At 49.5% G+C, this 16,633-nt stretch overlaps 1 protein-coding gene and 1 long non-coding RNA gene across 4 annotated transcripts in view; one reads left to right on the top strand and one right to left on the bottom strand.

Moving 5' to 3' along the window:
- LOC138283768 (uncharacterized) overlaps nt 1–16,633 on the top strand; it is a 337,826-nt gene that overhangs the window by 245,094 nt on the left and 76,099 nt on the right. The gene's annotated exons all lie outside the window — the stretch shown is intronic.
- The window catches only part of PAMR1 (peptidase domain containing associated with muscle regeneration 1), a 184,451-nt gene that overhangs the window by 101,510 nt on the left and 66,308 nt on the right, over nt 1–16,633 (bottom strand). The gene's annotated exons all lie outside the window — the stretch shown is intronic.

Here is a 16,633-nt window from a genome sequence, read left to right as displayed (position 1 = left end):
CCTGGGTCTTAATTCCACCTACTCTCTAAAATTAAATGGCGGGAAGCGCGATTCTTAAAAGGAGGAGGAGGCGGTGACGTTTGCCGGGGCAGGAGCCCTTTAAACAACTTGCTCGCGCTCCCGCGGGAAGCGCGATTCTTAAAAGGAGGAGGAGGCGGTGACGTTTGCCGGGGCAGGAGCCCTTTAAACAACTTGCTCGCGCTCCCGCGGGAAGCGCGATTCTTAAAAGGAGGAGGAGGCGGTGACGTTTGCCGGGGCAGGAGCCCTTTAAACAACTTGCTCGCGCTCCCGCTACGCGGGACGCGCGCGGGCGCGCCCGGGTGAAGCCCGGGCCAAGGGCGGGCCCGTCCTGTGCCCGTCAGAGACCGGAGGAGGCTGGGCTGGGCCCCCCCTCTTTCATCTGCACTGTGGTAGTAGCAGGCTTGCCAGCGCCTGGTCAGTGCCTGGTGGGACCTCCAGTCCCAGGTACCCTTATTCTCTTCCTACACCTAGGGGATCCGTGTGGGCTGGGTCATCGTTATTCAATTTTCCTTTTGTTTTCGTTCTTGGGGGCCCCAGTCCTTGGCTCGGACACGCCGTAGTGAATGATGGGGAAGCGCAAGGCAGATGATGTTCCTGCGCCACCTTCTGGCGCCAAAAAACACTAGAAACGAGCTGGTCGCTAAGCCCATTAAGAATCAATTTCAAGCTATTGACTCCTTGTTTGAGGAAGTAGAGGCAATATTGAAGAGTCCATCTATTATCGATCCTTCCATTCCTGCTACTTCGACTATCAGGAAGATCCCGGATCTATTTATCAAAAAACTACGGACACCTTTTTTGTCTGTGGAAGCGGACCTCCATCCCCCTCCTATATCTGAGGCTGCAATTTCCTCACCGCCAATGAGGCCTACTTCAAGTGTTGAAGTTGCAGAATGTAGAGACTCTCTGCATTTGGGTTCCAAGTCTGTAGTTTCTAGTGATATTCTCTGCTCCAATAGATTTCAACTCCTATCCACTTCTAGCGAGAGCCCAGGTCGTTTTCCGCCCTTAACTTCTGTGGAACCTGATACAGAGGAACTGGTCTGGCAGGCTCAACGCAAGATGTCACTCGAACTGGAAAATGTTTCCCAAAAGCTGGACAATTTAAAATCCTTGGTAATGGTTATTTTGGGTAAAATTTCTGGACTATCTGAGACGAAGGTATTGTGTAATTGTAAATCGCTTAGCACGAATGACCACCTTCCTGAGTTGATTGGAGGGCCTAACGCGCTAGCTACATTAGACACTGGGGACAATTCAGCTTTTTACCCCAAATGTCCAAAGCTGGGGGCTAAGTCTATGAGTATGGCAACAAATAAAAAGGGGAGTTGCCTCTCTCTATCTGATGGCAACCCCACCGACTCCGGCCGCATGCTTACTCTTGCTCCAACAAACAACGACCCACGTCCTCCCTGTATAAATCCCCTGTCTATGGGAGCTATGGTTGGGAAGGGTGCACGGGTGCCCGCAAGTCCACCCAGAGTCCCACGCCAAGGTCAATCCAAATTCATCCAGGCAACAGTTCCAAAGGGGAGAAATGATCAGAGTAGGAACGATGCACACATCTACATGACAGGGGTCCCCAGGTTATTTGCTGGGCAGAGAGAGTCTTATGATTCTATATGAACTTAATAAAGTTGTCTATTGGTTTCGCATTCAGAGGAAATGTTTGTCTGTTATCCGTTCTGATATTTGGGAGGCACGCAGACATGCTCAACCAGACTCAGATTTTGATTATATTTCAATCCTCTTTTTTGACACCTCTATGGTTGATAACCTTATGGCTTTCAACCTACGGACTCATTCTCTGACATCTGGTAGAAATATCGGAATTGGCCTCTGCATGTATTCTCCGGGGGGGGGGGGAGTCACGAAGGACCGATAGACCTTCCAATACTCATGAGGGAAGGGCTCTGGGTCCACTAAATAGCAATCAATCAGTTTTGACTAAGACTCGCTCCCCCCAGCTATCTGATTTAGATTGACTAAACGATGTTTCTCCCTCAGTGCTCCCCACCTCAGATGATATGGTTTATAGAGGTAAACGACCAAGGGTCCTGAACACAATCATATCCCCACACCTGTGCCTTCTGCACTTAATATTGTATCTTGGAATGTGGCTGGAATAAGGAAAAAGATGGGAGATCCTGGATGGGTTAACTTCATCTCTAAGCAAGACTTATGCCTTTTTCAGGAAACCTGGGCGGAAGAATTAATATATGTTGAGGGGTTTACAACTTATTCGGTCGCAGCTCAGCCTGCCTCTGGAGGCTTTGGTAGGCCTATGGGTGGGCTCATGATCTTAGTGAATAAGAAACTGCAATGCGACCACTCTGTATTTCCCCTTAACTCATTAGATCTATTGGGTGTCAGACTTATATTTCACCCTGGTTTCACAGTGACCTTGGTCAACGTGTATGCGAGGTTCGTCCCCCCCAATATGGAATCAAGGGTACTTGCCCAGTTAGTTGAGCATATGGAATCTTTGCATCCTTCTAACCATCTGGTGATAGGGGGCGATATAAATTGTTCTTTTGTACTCAAGAACCTCGTAGGTAATTTAACATCTGAAGAAGATGACTCCTGGGGTATTCCCCAAGTGAAGGATGATTCTCTTAGTATTGGTTCTTGTGCCGCTACACAGATGGCTTTCCTTTGCCTACGCTATGGACTCAGGGAATGTAACGGTCGGACTAGATCTGATCTTAATCGTGCCCCCACTTTTAAGCGGGGGTGTTCGTCCAGCACTATTGATTATTTTTTTGTTGACATCAGGCTTTGGTCACATATTCTGGACATGAAGGTTGAACTCGGTCATGACAGCGATCACTACCCTCTATGTCTTACTCTATTCAACAAAGCATTTGGGAGAACTCAACATCTTGAGATCACTGATGTTCCGCTCCCTTCCCTGAACTCCAGGCAAACTTGTGTTAGTTGGCCAAAAGTTATATCTAACCCACTTCTGGTTAAACAAATTTATTCTTCCTTTCTACAGCTGTTCTCCGGTCTTGAAAAGCAAGTGGTCAATAGTCTTCCAATCATGAAAATTCATGTTGAATTGATCAATTTTCTACAGAATGTTTTTTATAAAGAAACCACTGTGAGACATACTCTAGATGCTATTCGAACTAGGGAATGGTTCAACAATGACTGCGACCTTGCTAGGCTCAATCTTAAATTGGCCCTCTGCAAGCACTCACAGGAGGAGATCAGGACCGCTAGAGTTAGCTATACTAAGGCCCTGAATTTAGCAAAGAAAAACTGGGAATTTGAGATCTGGCAGAAGCTGCTGGAGGCAGTCGAAAATCGAGACAAGGGTTCTTTTTGGAGGTTGTTGACTCACAGGCAAAGAGAGGGTACTGTTATTCCTAATTTTCACATCCAGCCCGAAAGATGGGTGGCTCATTTTTCCAAGATTTATGCCTCATCTGTGCAACAGGATCACGAGGCATACGGGTGGCAAATGGAGGCCTCTCATTGAGGGTCCCACAATTGCTGAAACCACGGCAGCTATTAATTCTTTGAAACCCGCGAAGGCTCCTGGTCCTGATAAGATACCAGGGGACCTGTTTAAGTCTGAACCCGTCATTTGGGCGTGGTACATTAATACTTTATCAAATGCCATCGCAGCAGGTAGCCCCATTCCGGACTCGTGGCTCGGAGCCGAAATTATCCCTATTTACAAAAAAGGAGATGTGGGACTGCCAGCAAATTACCGCCCAATTAGCCTCATTGATAATCTTCAAAAGATTTTTTCTAAGCAAGTCCTAGACAGGCTAATGGACTGGGTCCAAGCTAACCAGGTTCTATTTCCCCTTCAGGCTGGGTTCCGTTCTAAAATTAGCACTATGGACCAAGTTTTTAGATTTTTTTTTGTTACTTTGGAAATACGCTACCTTGGTCAAAACAAAACTTGTATGTTGCTTTTGTTGACCTTAAGTCCGCGTTTGATCTTGTTCCAAGGCAGAAATTGTGGGAAGTCCTAAAGAAAATTGGCATCCCAATGAACTTGGTGCATCTAATTCAAAGATTACACAAGAACACCTATGCTCGAGTAAGATGGGGCAGCCGGGGGGAACTTACTGATCGTATTAATATCAGGCAGGGAGTACGTCAGGGCTGTGTCCTGGCACCTACTCTCTTCTCGTTGTTTATTAATGAAGTAGTGCAAGTTGTAACTGACTGTCAAAACGATGCCCCTTCCTTGAATAATTCAAAAGTTCCAATTCTTTAATTTGCTGACGACTCCCTCTTGATCTCCAAAACACCTATGGGCCTACAGGCCCTCCTGGATAGGTTTAGTGTGTTTTGTGCAGATCATGGATTGGAACTTAACTCTAGTAAAACAAAACTTATGATCTTTGGTCCTGGTAGCTCAAAACAATGTAACATTCTGTATAATGAGGTTCCCTTGAGCAAGGTATGCTCTATTGATTATTTAGGGGTGAGAATCAGCAATGATATGAACTGGCAGGCCCAGGTAGGGAAAAGCTCAGCCCTCCTAGCACATAGGTCAGGGGCAATTTTGCGTTTTCAAATGTCCAATATTGAGAAAGTTGTTTCCCCAGCTATTAAAATTTATCTAGCCAAGGCTCAGAGCGCCGCAGTCTATGGCGCTGAGGTCTGGGGTTGCTCTAAATCTAGCAAGTTATCTGTGGGGGAAAATAATTTTGCAAGATCACTCTTGGCATGTCCTCGTAGTACGCCCCTGGTTCCAGTGTTCTTGGATCTAGGGTTCCCTCGCATTTCTGATGTAATAGCTTTAAGGCCTTTAATTTTTTGGGTTCGTATTTGGACTATCCCTGAACTAGTCACATACAAGGAATCTTTGCAAGACTTATTGGATAGACCAAACATACTTTCTATCCCCTGGTTCAAGCACATTTCAGAATGGTTTCATACCTTGGGACTCAGTCACTTTTGGAGCCAGCCCAATAATTTAAGGAGGGCTCACAAGGACCACCTGAAATCTGCTTATTGGTCCCATGTTAGGGAAAAATATCTGCTCTGTACTTCACATGGTAGGCTGACGTCTCTTTTCCTCGATTATAAGTGGTTTCCCCACTTCGAACCCTTTCTGGACTTAATTACCGATCAACTAAGTAAGAGTTTGTATGCTCGATTTAGGTATGGATGCCTCCCTCTGAAGTCCTTTTCTAGTTCATGGAGCTCCACCCTGTTATCCGATAAATGCCCCTGCTGTAATGGTTCTGTGGAAACTGTAGTGCACTTTATATTTATTTGTCCTGTCTATGGCATTGCCCGGCGGAAATGGCTTCGTCCCGTTTGTAGAAACATGGGGTTGAGAACTTGTAGAGATGCCCTCAGGCTGATGTTGAGAGATTGCTCCTCTCTTCTAACTTGTGCGGTCAGCAAGTTCCTTGCGTCCGCTTGGCATATACGTACATATTTTTAAAAAAAGGATTATAGTGATTTCATATTAATTGATTTCTGATTTTACCTTACTCTACCCAATTGTTTTATTCATTGAATTTCTTATAAATTATCGATGAGGAAGTTAAAAGTAGCCAACAATAGGATCTTTGACACTTCCCCCTTACTTATAGGACGGGATATATATGTGAAGATTTATTTTAATTGTTTTTCCTTTTTGTATACTCGCAGATCCCTCATTTTACAGTATTTTTATCTTATTCTTATTACCTACTTTTTAAATTTGTTGTTATATATTTATTATGTATAGATCATGATTTTATTGTTGTAAGTTATTGCTTTGATGGTTATTCAGACCGAATAAAGCTTGCTTGAATGAAATGGCACAAGACCGAGTTAATGGTGTTGGGCTAGAATCCCCTAAGTTGGGGACCTCAGCACTGGCTGGAGACTTCAGGGGTTCTTCTTGAACCAGCCCACAAGGTAAAGAACATAGGCCTCTGGCTGGATTCCAACCTGTCAATGAAACCACAGGTGGCTAAAGTAGCCTCAAATTGTTTTGTCGCTCTGAAGTGGCTTAAAAGGATTATTTGGACACTCTCTTTCTCGGGCCGAAAGGACAGTTATCCAGGCCTTGACTTTATCAAGTTTGGAATATGGACTATGGTAATATTTTGTACCTTGTGGCAGATAAGAGCTCTGTAGGATGCTTTCAAGTGCTACAGAAGTCTGTCCTCAGGCTTCTGTTCTGATTACCGAGAAGTGAATCTGTGTCGTCTCCACTTCAACCTTCATTAGCTCGCAATAGACAAGTGGATCCACGTTAAAGCATTATGCTTTATGCATAAAGCCAGATTGTGCACTGGTGAGCTGTACCTACAACTATTAGTGGCTTTTTACCAACCCTCCTGTGCGCTACGGTCGAGCAATCGCGCCCTCTACACAACCTCCAGAGTCAAACATGCTCAGATGGGTTGTCACTCCTTTTCCCACTTGGGCCCTAAGCTGTGGAATACCCTCCGCCAGTCCCAGAGAAGCTGCATTTCCTTCACCATCTTTCGCAAGAACCCAAAAACCTGGTGTGTACCGAGTCTGACCCAGCACTTATCCTATCCCTCCACACTCATGTGTTGAGCCACAGCCATCACTCATTCTACCTTTCACACTCTTGTGTGTTGAGCCAGAACTAGCATTCATCCTATCCCTCCACACTCGTATGCACTGAGCTAGACCCAGCACTCATTCTATCCCTTCACACTCTTGGGTGCGGAGTCCGCCCCAGTACTCATCCTATCCCTTCACACTCTTGTGTTTAGAGCCAGACCCAGCACTCATCCTATACCTTCACACTTTTGTGTGCTGAGCGAGACCCAGTACCCAGCCTATTTCTTCACACTCTTGTGTTTAGAGCCAGACACAGTACTCATCCTATTTCTTCACACTCTTGTGTTGAGAGCCAAACCCAGCACTCATTCTATCCCTTTTCATGTGCTAAGCTAGACCCAGCACTCATTCTATCCCTTCACACTCTTGGGTGCTGAGTCCGACCCAGTACTCATCCTATCCCTTCACACTCTTGTGTGCTGAGCCAGATGCCACATTGATCCTGTCCTTTCACACTCTTGTGTTTAGAGCCAGACACAGTACTCATCCTATTTCTTCACACTCTTGTGTTGAGAGCCAGACCCAGTACTCATTCTATCCCTTTTCATGTGTTAAGCCAGACCCAGCACTCATCCTATCCCTTCACACTCTTGTGTGCTGAGCCAGACACAGCACTCATCCTGTCCCTTCACACTCTTGTGTGCTGAGCCAGATGCCGCATTGATCCTGTCCATTCACACTCTTGTGTTTAGAGCCAGACCCAGCACTCATCCTATCCATTCACACTTTTGTGTGCTGAGCTAGACGTAGTACTCACCCTGTCCCTTCACACTCTTGTGTGCTGAGCCAGACCCAGCACTCATCCTGTCCCTTCACACTCTTGTGTGCTGATCCAGATGCCGCATTGATCCTGTCCATTCACACTCTTGTGTTTAGAGCCAGACCCAGCACTCATCCTATCCCTTCACACTCTTGTGTGCTGAGCCACACCCACTATTCATCCTATCCCTTCACACTCTTGTGTGCTGAGCGGGACCCAGCACTCATCCTGTCCCTTCACACTCTTGTGTGCTGAGCCAGACCTAGCACTCACTCTGTCCCTTCACAGTCTTGTGTTTAGAGCCAGACCCAGCACTCATTCTATCCCTTCCCACTCTTGTGTGCTGAGCCAGTCCTATCATTCATCCTATCCCTTCACACTCTTGTGTGCTGAGCTAGACCCAGTACTCATCCTATTTCTTCACACTCTTGTGTTGAGAGCCAGACCCATCACTCATTATATCCCTTTTCATGTGATGAGCTAGACCCAGCACTCATTCTATCCCTTCACTTTCTTGGGTGCTGAGTCCGACCCAGTACTCATCCTATCCCTTCACACTCTTGTGTTTAGAGCCAAACCCAGCACTCATCCTATCCCTTCACACTCTTGTGTGCTGAGCCAGACACACCACTCATTCTATCCCTTCACACTCTTGGGTGCTGACTCCGACCCAGTACTCATCCTATCCCTTCACACTCTTGTGTTTAGAGCCAGACCCAGCACTCATCCTATCCCTTCACACTCTTGTGTGCTGAGCCAGACACAGCACTCATCCTGTCCCTTCACACTCTTGTGTGCTGAGCCAGATGCCGCATTGATCCTATCCATTCACACTCTTGTGTTTAGAGCCAGACCCAGCACTCATCCTATCCATTCACACTTTTGTGTGCTGAGCTAGACGTAGTACTCACCCTGTCCCTTCACACTCTTGTGTGCTGAGCTAGATGTAGTACTCACCCTGTCCCTTCACACTCTTGTGTTTAGAGCCAGACCCAGCACTCATCCTGTCCCTTCACACTTGTGTGTGCTGAGCTAGACCCAGCACTCATTCTATCCCTTCACACTCTTGTGTTTAGAGCTAGACACAGCACTCATCCAATCCCTTCACACTCTTGTGTGCTGAGCCACACCCACCATTCATCCCATCCCTTCACACTCTTCTGTGCTGAGCCAGACCCAGCACACATTCTGTCCCTTCACAGTCTTGTGTTTAGAGCCTGACCCAGCACTCATCCTATCCCTTCACACTCTTGTGTGCTGAGCCAGTCCTATCATTCATCCTATCCCTTCGCACTCTTGTGTGCTGAGCTAGACCCAGTACTCATCCTATCCCTTCACACTCTTGTGTTTAGAGCCAGACCCATCACTCATCCTGTCCATTCACACTCTTGTGTTTAGAGCCAGACCCAGCACTCATTCTATCCCTTCACACTCTTGTGTGCTGAGCTAGACCCAGTACTCATCCTGTCCCTTCACACTCTTGTGTTTAAAGCCAGACACAGCACTCATCCTATCCCTTCACACTCTTGTGTGCTAAGCCAGACACAGCACTCATCCTGTCCCTTCACACTCTTGTGTTTAGAGCCAGACCTAGCACTCATCCTGTCCCTTCACACTTGTGTTTAGAGCTAGACACAGCACTCATCCTATCCCTTCACACTCTTGTGTGCTGAGCGGGACCCAGCACTCATCCCGTCCCTTCACACTCTTCTGTGCTGAGCCAGACCCAGCACTCATCCTGTCCCTTCACACTCTTGTGTTTAGAGCCAGACCCAGCACTCATTCTATCCCTTCACACTCTTGTGTTTAGAGCCAGACCCAGCACTCATCCTATCCCTTCACACTCTTGTGCTTAGAGCCAGACCCAGCACTCATTCTATCCCTTCAGACTCCTGGGTGCCGAGTATGACCCAATACTCATCCAAGAGGAATGCTTGCAGATTTCGAAAGCTGAAGTGAATGAACTGAGCCGTCAACAAACACAGATTAGAGTTAATATGAACTGAACAAAACACACTTCCACTGTTAAACTGAAGTGTGCTAATAACTGATAGACAAGGGTCTTCTGCAACACGCTTGCCTCACAGCCTTGGCAGGACACACACTTTCGTAATGGGTTCCTTGCGTGCTCTAAATGTTGTTGTTGTCCCGGGCCCAGAGTCTTGTGACATCACTTCTAGCATGGGGTGGTAAGGGTTTTGCCTTCGGAACGGCGCTGCCTCCACGGGGCACCACTGTTTGTTGGCAGTATCAGGTAAAGGTGGAGAGGGAGAGGGGCAGATCGTAGCTCATGAGTTCAAATATTGCCCAATTGTTAGAAGATGGGAATCCCTAAGTGGCAAAATGGCCTTTTGTGTGGGTTGATGAAAATCCTTGTACCACAGGTTCTGCTGTGGTGTCGTCGGTGCCCACCCCTTTACCCACACCCCAGGGCTGTGGTGTCGTAGGTGCCCACCCCTTTACCCACACCCCAGAGCTGTGGTGTCGTAGGTGCACACCCCTTTAACCATATCCCAGAGCTGTGGTGTCGTAGGTGCACACCGCTTTACCCCCACCCCAGAGCTGTGGTGTCGTAGGTGCACACCCCTTTAACCACATCCCAGAGCTGTGGTGTCGTAGGTGCACACCGCTTTACCCCCACCCCAGAGCTTTGGTGTCGTAGGTGCACACCCCTTTAACCACATCCCAGAGCTGTGGTGTCGTAGGTGCACACCGCTTTACCCACACCCCAGAGCTGTGGTGTCGTAGGTGCACACCGCTTTACCCACACCCCAGAGCTGTGGTGTCATAGGTGCACACCCCTTTAATCATATCCCAGAGCAGTGGTGTCGTAGGCACACACCCCTTTGCCCACACTCCCGAGCTGTGGTGTAGTAGGTGCGCACCCCTTTACCCACACCCCAGAGCTGTGGTGTCATAGGTGCACACCCCTTTAACCATATCCCAGAGCTGTGGTGTCGTAGGCGCACACCCCTTTGCCCACACTCCAGAGCTGTGGTGTCATAGGTGCACACTCCTTTACCCACACCCCAGAGCTGTTGTGTCGTAGGTGCACACCCCTTTAACCACATCTCAGAGCTGTGGTGTCGTAGGCGCACGCCCCTTTGCCCACACTCCAGAGCTGTGGTGTAGTAGGTGCACACCCCTTTACCCACACCCCAGAGCTGTTGTGTCGTAGATGCACGTAGGTGCACACCCCTTTAACCACATCCCAGAGCTGTGGTGTCGGCGCACACCCCTTTGCCCACACTCCAGAGCTGTGGTGTAGTAGGTGCACACCCCTTTACCCACACCCCAGAGCTGTGGTGTCGTAGGTGCACGTAGGTGCACACCCCTTTAACCACATCCCAGAGCTGTGGTGTCGTAGGTGCACACCCCTTGAACCACATCCCAGAGCTGTGGTGCCGTAGGCGCACACCCCTTTACCCACACCCCAGAGCTGTGGTGTCGTAGGTGCACACCCCTTTACCCACACCCCAGAGCTGTGGTGTCGTAGGTGCACACCCCTTTAACCATATCCCAGAGCTGTGGTGTCGTAGGTGCACACCACTTTACCCCCACCCCAGAGCTGTGGTGTCATAGGTGCACACCCCTTTAACCACACCCCAGAGCTGTGGTGTCGTAGGTGCACACCCCTTTAACCACACCCCAGAGCTGTGGTGTCGTAGGTGCACACCGCTTTGCCCACACCCCAGAGCTGTGGTGTCGTAGGTGCACACCCCTTTACCCACACCCCAGAGCTCTGGTGTCATAGGTGCACACCTCTTTAACCATATCCCAGAGCTGTGGTGTCGTAGGCACACACCCCTTTCCCACACTCCAGAGCTGTGGTGTAGTAGGTGCGCACCCCTTTACCCACACCCCAGAGCTGTGGTGTCGTAGGTGCACACCCCTTTAACTATATCCCAGAGCTGTGGTGTCGTAGGTGCACACCGCTTTACCCACACCCCAGAGCTGTGGTGTCGTAGGTGCACACCCCTTTACCCACACCCCAGAGCTCTGGTGTCATAGGTGCACACCCCTTTAACCATATCCCAGAGCTGTGGTGTCGTAGGCACACACCCCTTTCCCACACTCCAGAGCAGTGGTTTAGTAGGTGCACACCCCTTTACCCACACCCCAGAGCTGTGGTGTCGTAGGTGCACACCCCTTAAACCACATCCCAGAGCTGTGGTGTCGTAGGTGCACACCCCATTAACCACATCCCAGAGCTGTGGTGTCGTAGGTGCACACCGCTTTACCCACACCCCAGAGCTGTGGTGTTGTAGGTGCACACCCCTTTAACCACATCCCAGAGCTGTGGTGTTGTAGGTGCACACCCCTTTAACCACATCCCAGAGCTGTGGTGTCGTAGGTGCACACCCCTTTAACCACATCCCAGAGCTGTGGTGTCGTAGGTGCACACCCCTTTAACCACACCCCAGAGCTGTTAGTTGTGTCGTAGGTGCACACCCCTTTAACCATATCACAGAGCTGTGGTGTCGTAGGTGCACACCCCTTTACCCACACCCCAGAGCTCTGGTGTCATAGGTGCACACCCCTTTAACCACATCCCAGAGCTGTGGTGTCGTAGGTGCACACCCCTTTACCCACACCCCAGAGCTGTGGTGTCGTAGGTGCACACCCCTTTAACCATATCCCAGAGCTGTGGTGTCGTAGGTGCACACCGCTTTACCCCCACCCCAGAGCTGTGGTGTCATAGGTGCACACCCCTTTAACCACACCCCAGAGCTGTGGTGTCGTAGGTGCACACCCCTTTAACCACACCCCAGAGCTGTGGTGTCGTAGGTGCACACCGCTTTGCCCACACCCCAGAGCTGTGGTGTCGTAGGTGCACACCCCTTTACCCACACCCCAGAGCTCTGGTGTCATAGGTGCACACCTCTTTAACCATATCCCAGAGCTGTGGTGTCGTAGGCACACACCCCTTTCCCACACTCCAGAGCTGTGGTGTAGTAGGTGCGCACCCCTTTACCCACACCCCAGAGCTGTGGTGTCGTAGGTGCACACCCCTTTAACTATATCCCAGAGCTGTGGTGTCGTAGGTGCACACCGCTTTACCCACACCCCAGAGCTGTGGTGTCGTAGGTGCACACCCCTTTACCCACACCCCAGAGCTCTGGTGTCATAGGTGCACACCCCTTTAACCATATCCCAGAGCTGTGGTGTCGTAGGCACACACCCCTTTCCCACACTCCAGAGCAGTGGTTTAGTAGGTGCACACCCCTTTACCCACACCCCAGAGCTGTGGTGTCGTAGGTGCACACCCCTTAAACCACATCCCAGAGCTGTGGTGTCGTAGGTGCACACCCCATTAACCACATCCCAGAGCTGTGGTGTCGTAGGTGCACACCGCTTTACCCACACCCCAGAGCTGTGGTGTTGTAGGTGCACACCCCTTTAACCACATCCCAGAGCTGTGGTGTTGTAGGTGCACACCCCTTTAACCACATCCCAGAGCTGTGGTGTCGTAGGTGCACACCCCTTTAACCACATCCCAGAGCTGTGGTGTCGTAGGTGCACACCCCTTTAACCACACCCCAGAGCTGTTAGTTGTGTCGTAGGTGCACACCCCTTTAACCATATCACAGAGCTGTGGTGTCGTAGGTGCACACCCCTTTACCCACACCCCAGAGCTCTGGTGTCATAGGTGCACACCCCTTTAACCACATCCCAGAGCTGTGGTGTCGTAGGTGCACACCCCTTTAACCACATCCCAGAGCTGTGGTGTTGTAGGTGCACACCCCTTTGCCCACACTCCAGAGCTGTGGTGTAGTAGGTGCACACCCCTTTAACCACATCCCAGAGCTGTGGTGTCGTAGGTGCACACCCCTTTAACCACATCCCAGAGCTGTGGTGTCGTAGGTGCACACCCCTTTACTCACACCCCAGAGCTGTGGTGTCGTAGGTGCACACCCCTTTAACCACATCCCAGAGCCGTGGTGTCGTAGGTGCACACCGCTTTACCCACACCCCAGAGTTGAGGTGTTGTAGGTGCACACCCCTTTAACCACATCCCAGAGCTGTGGTGTCATAGGTGCACACCCCTTTACCCACACCCCAGAGCTGTGGTGTCGTAGGTGCCCACCCGACATCCCAGAGCTGTGGTGTCGTAGGTGAACACCCCTTTAACCACTTCCCAGAGCTGTCGTGTCGTAGGCGCACACCCCTTTGCCCACACTCCAGAGCTGTGGTGTCGTAGGTGCACACCCCTTTAACCACATCCCAGAGCTGTGGTGTCATAGGTGCACACCCCTTTAACCACATCCCAGAGCTGTGGTGTCGTAGGTGCACACCGCTTTACCCACACCCCAGAGCTGTGGTCTCGTAGGTGCACACCCCTTTACTCACACCCCAGAGCTGTGGTGTCGTAGGTGCACACCCCTTTAACCACATCCCAGAGCTGTGCTGTCGTAGGTGCACACCGCTTCACCCACACCCCAGAGTTGTGGTGTCGTAGGTGCACACCCCTTTACCCACATCCCAGAGCTGTGGTGTCGTAGGTGCACAGCCCTTTAACCATATCCCAGAGCTGTGGTGTCATAGGTGCACACCCCTTTACCCACACCCCAGAGCTGTGTTGTCGTAGGTGCCCACCCGTTTAACCACATTCCAGAGCTGTGGTGTCATAGGCGCACACCCCTTTGCCCACACTCCAGAGCTGTGGCGTCATAGGTGCACACCCCTTTACCCTCACCCCAGAGCTGTGGTGTCGTAGGCGCACACCCCTTTACCCACACCACAGAGCTGTGGTGTCGTAGGTGCACACCCCTTTATGCACACCCCAGAGCTGTGATGTCGTAGGCACCCACCCCTTTACCCAAACCCCAGAGCCTTGGTGTGGTAGGTGCACACCCCTTTACCCACACCCCAGAGCTGTGGTGTCATAGGCGCACACCCCTTTACCCACACCCCAGAGCTGTGGTGTCATAGGTGCACACCGCTTTACCCACACCCCAGAGCTGTGGTGTCGTAGGCGCACACCCCTTTAACCACAGCCCAGAGCTGTGCTGTCGTAGGTGCACACCGCTTTACCCACACCCCAGAGCTGTGGTGTCTTAGGCGCACACCCCTTTAACCACAGCCCAGAGCTGTGGTGTCATAGGTGCACACCCCTTTACCCACACCCCAGAGCTGTGGTGTCATAGGCGCACATCCCTTTACCCACACCCCAGAGCTGTGGTGTCGTAGGTGAACACCCCTTTAACCACACCCCAGAGCTGTGGTGTCGTAGGCGCACACCCCTTTACTCACACCCCAGAGCTGTGGTGTCGTAGGTGCACACCCTTTTACCCACACCCCAGAGCTGTGGTGTCGTAGGTGCACACCCCTTTACTCACACCCCAGAGCTGTGGTGTCATAGGTGCACACCCCTTTACTCACACCCCAGAGCTGTGGTGTCGTAGGTGCACACCCCTTTACCCACACCCCAGAGTCTGAGCCGTGCTGCCAACTCCATAAAGTTCATCCTCATTTTGAACAGCCCACATTTTCAGACATACTCTTCGAAATTCAGCTCAATCCGAGTGCCCCTGACCATGATAGGCAGACCCAAAATAGTTTTAATAAACAGATAATGCAAGGACGCCTATCATCACTGTATAACCCTGCATATAATGTTCTTATTCTAGTTATATTATCACTGCTCACCTGTAATAAAAGTACATCATGTACATTAGCATCTAATTACAACTGAGGTGTGATGACACTGTCCTTTATGGTAGCATCACTAATTGCCACCTCAACAATTAAACATACAGGTGACTCTTTAAATGCTATTTTTGCTTAGACCCTTTTACTGGAACTGTTTGTAGTAATTTGCTGAGAGGAAAAATGTGTGTTTGTTTCCTTAAGGAGCAGCTGGATTTCAAAGCAAAGAGCTAGAAAGTTTCTAAACATCATACTTGGCTTCTCAATGAAGACATTTCACAGGCGCACAAGAGACATGCCAGCTTTTGTTAATTGTTGTCACATTACTGTTATTGGAAGTACATTGGCTGCTAATGCAGTGCAGAGGTGACCAGGTCTGCAGGGAGTTTAGGAGATGTGCTAAAATGGCATGTGCCCCTGGGAGGCTAGGGGGCACTCCAGGATGGAGTAGACAAGATCTGCCTGTAACTGATCAGTGGTAAAACTGAGATTGTGCTCTTTGGCAAAGCTCAGCAGTTTTGGTCGAGTGACTGGTGGCCCACTGAACTAGATGCTGCCCCAACCAGTGGTAAAAGAATGTGGTTTTCAAGCTTGATCAAAACCTTTCCATGGAAGAGCAGGTCAACACTATTTATGGCTCTAGTTTGTCCACGCTGCAACTCCTAAAAAGAGTTTTCCTTGGCTTCCCTCCACATCCAGAATGACCCTGGTCAAGGCACAAATCACAAGTTGCCTTGATTATGGCAACACTTTACTGGCGAAAGCCAGTGACACATTGTTGTCCAAACTGCAGGTGGTGCAAAATAGAGCAGCACGCCTGATCTGCAACCTCCCCTCTCGGTCTCCTTCCATCCCCAGCCTGAAATCCTGCCATTGGTTGCCCATTAGAAAACAAATCATCTTTAAGCCATGTTTCCTTGTGCACAAGGCCCTTTGGCATTCACTACCCACCTATCTTCATTCTAGACTTCAATATTATCAGCCTTCATGCTCACTCAGATCTTCCAATTCTGTATTCCTAAAGATCTCCTGGATTTGTACGATGAGACTTGGGGGGGGGGTCTCTCTTTTTCCTATCCCGACCCATTGGAACAGACTTCCTCTCCGTGTCCATTCTTGTCTGGAACTTCCTCAATTTGAAAAGTTACTAAAAACCTGGCTGTTCTAACTTTTCCAGTGCCGTTGTCACTGGAAGACCTATTGTGGTGGGTTTCCAATCTGTTCTACAACCTCTAGCTGAATATGTGGATTTTTTTCATTAAACCATTTGTCACACCTACAACATCTTATACCCAAGATAGCTTGGCAGTCATTACGAAAATAGATGGATTGGAGTTTGATCCTTTAAACAATATTTTGGTTGCTATGGACATGGAAAGTCTTTACACCAACATTCCCCAAACCTAGGCTTTAGCAGTCATTGCCACAATATTACATATGAGACCATATCCCCATAATGTGGCTACTGACTTTATCAAAAATTGTGCCAGTATCACCTAAGTTAAGGAGAAACAAGTTCAGTCTAAGGTCACACGTGTAACAACCTTTGGTACAGAGTCTAATATGATCAAACAAATTATCCTCAAAAATTGGCACTAGCTAAGTACAGGTCAGATTTATCATGACAGACCCTTATTTGCT

The sequence above is a fragment of the Pleurodeles waltl genome, chromosome 3_1 (genome assembly GCF_031143425.1).
Source record: "Pleurodeles waltl isolate 20211129_DDA chromosome 3_1, aPleWal1.hap1.20221129, whole genome shotgun sequence".
Lineage (NCBI taxonomy): Eukaryota > Metazoa > Chordata > Amphibia > Caudata > Salamandridae > Pleurodeles > Pleurodeles waltl.
Note: the sequence above shows the minus strand (reverse complement) of the source record. Positions and strands in the feature narration are given on the sequence as shown.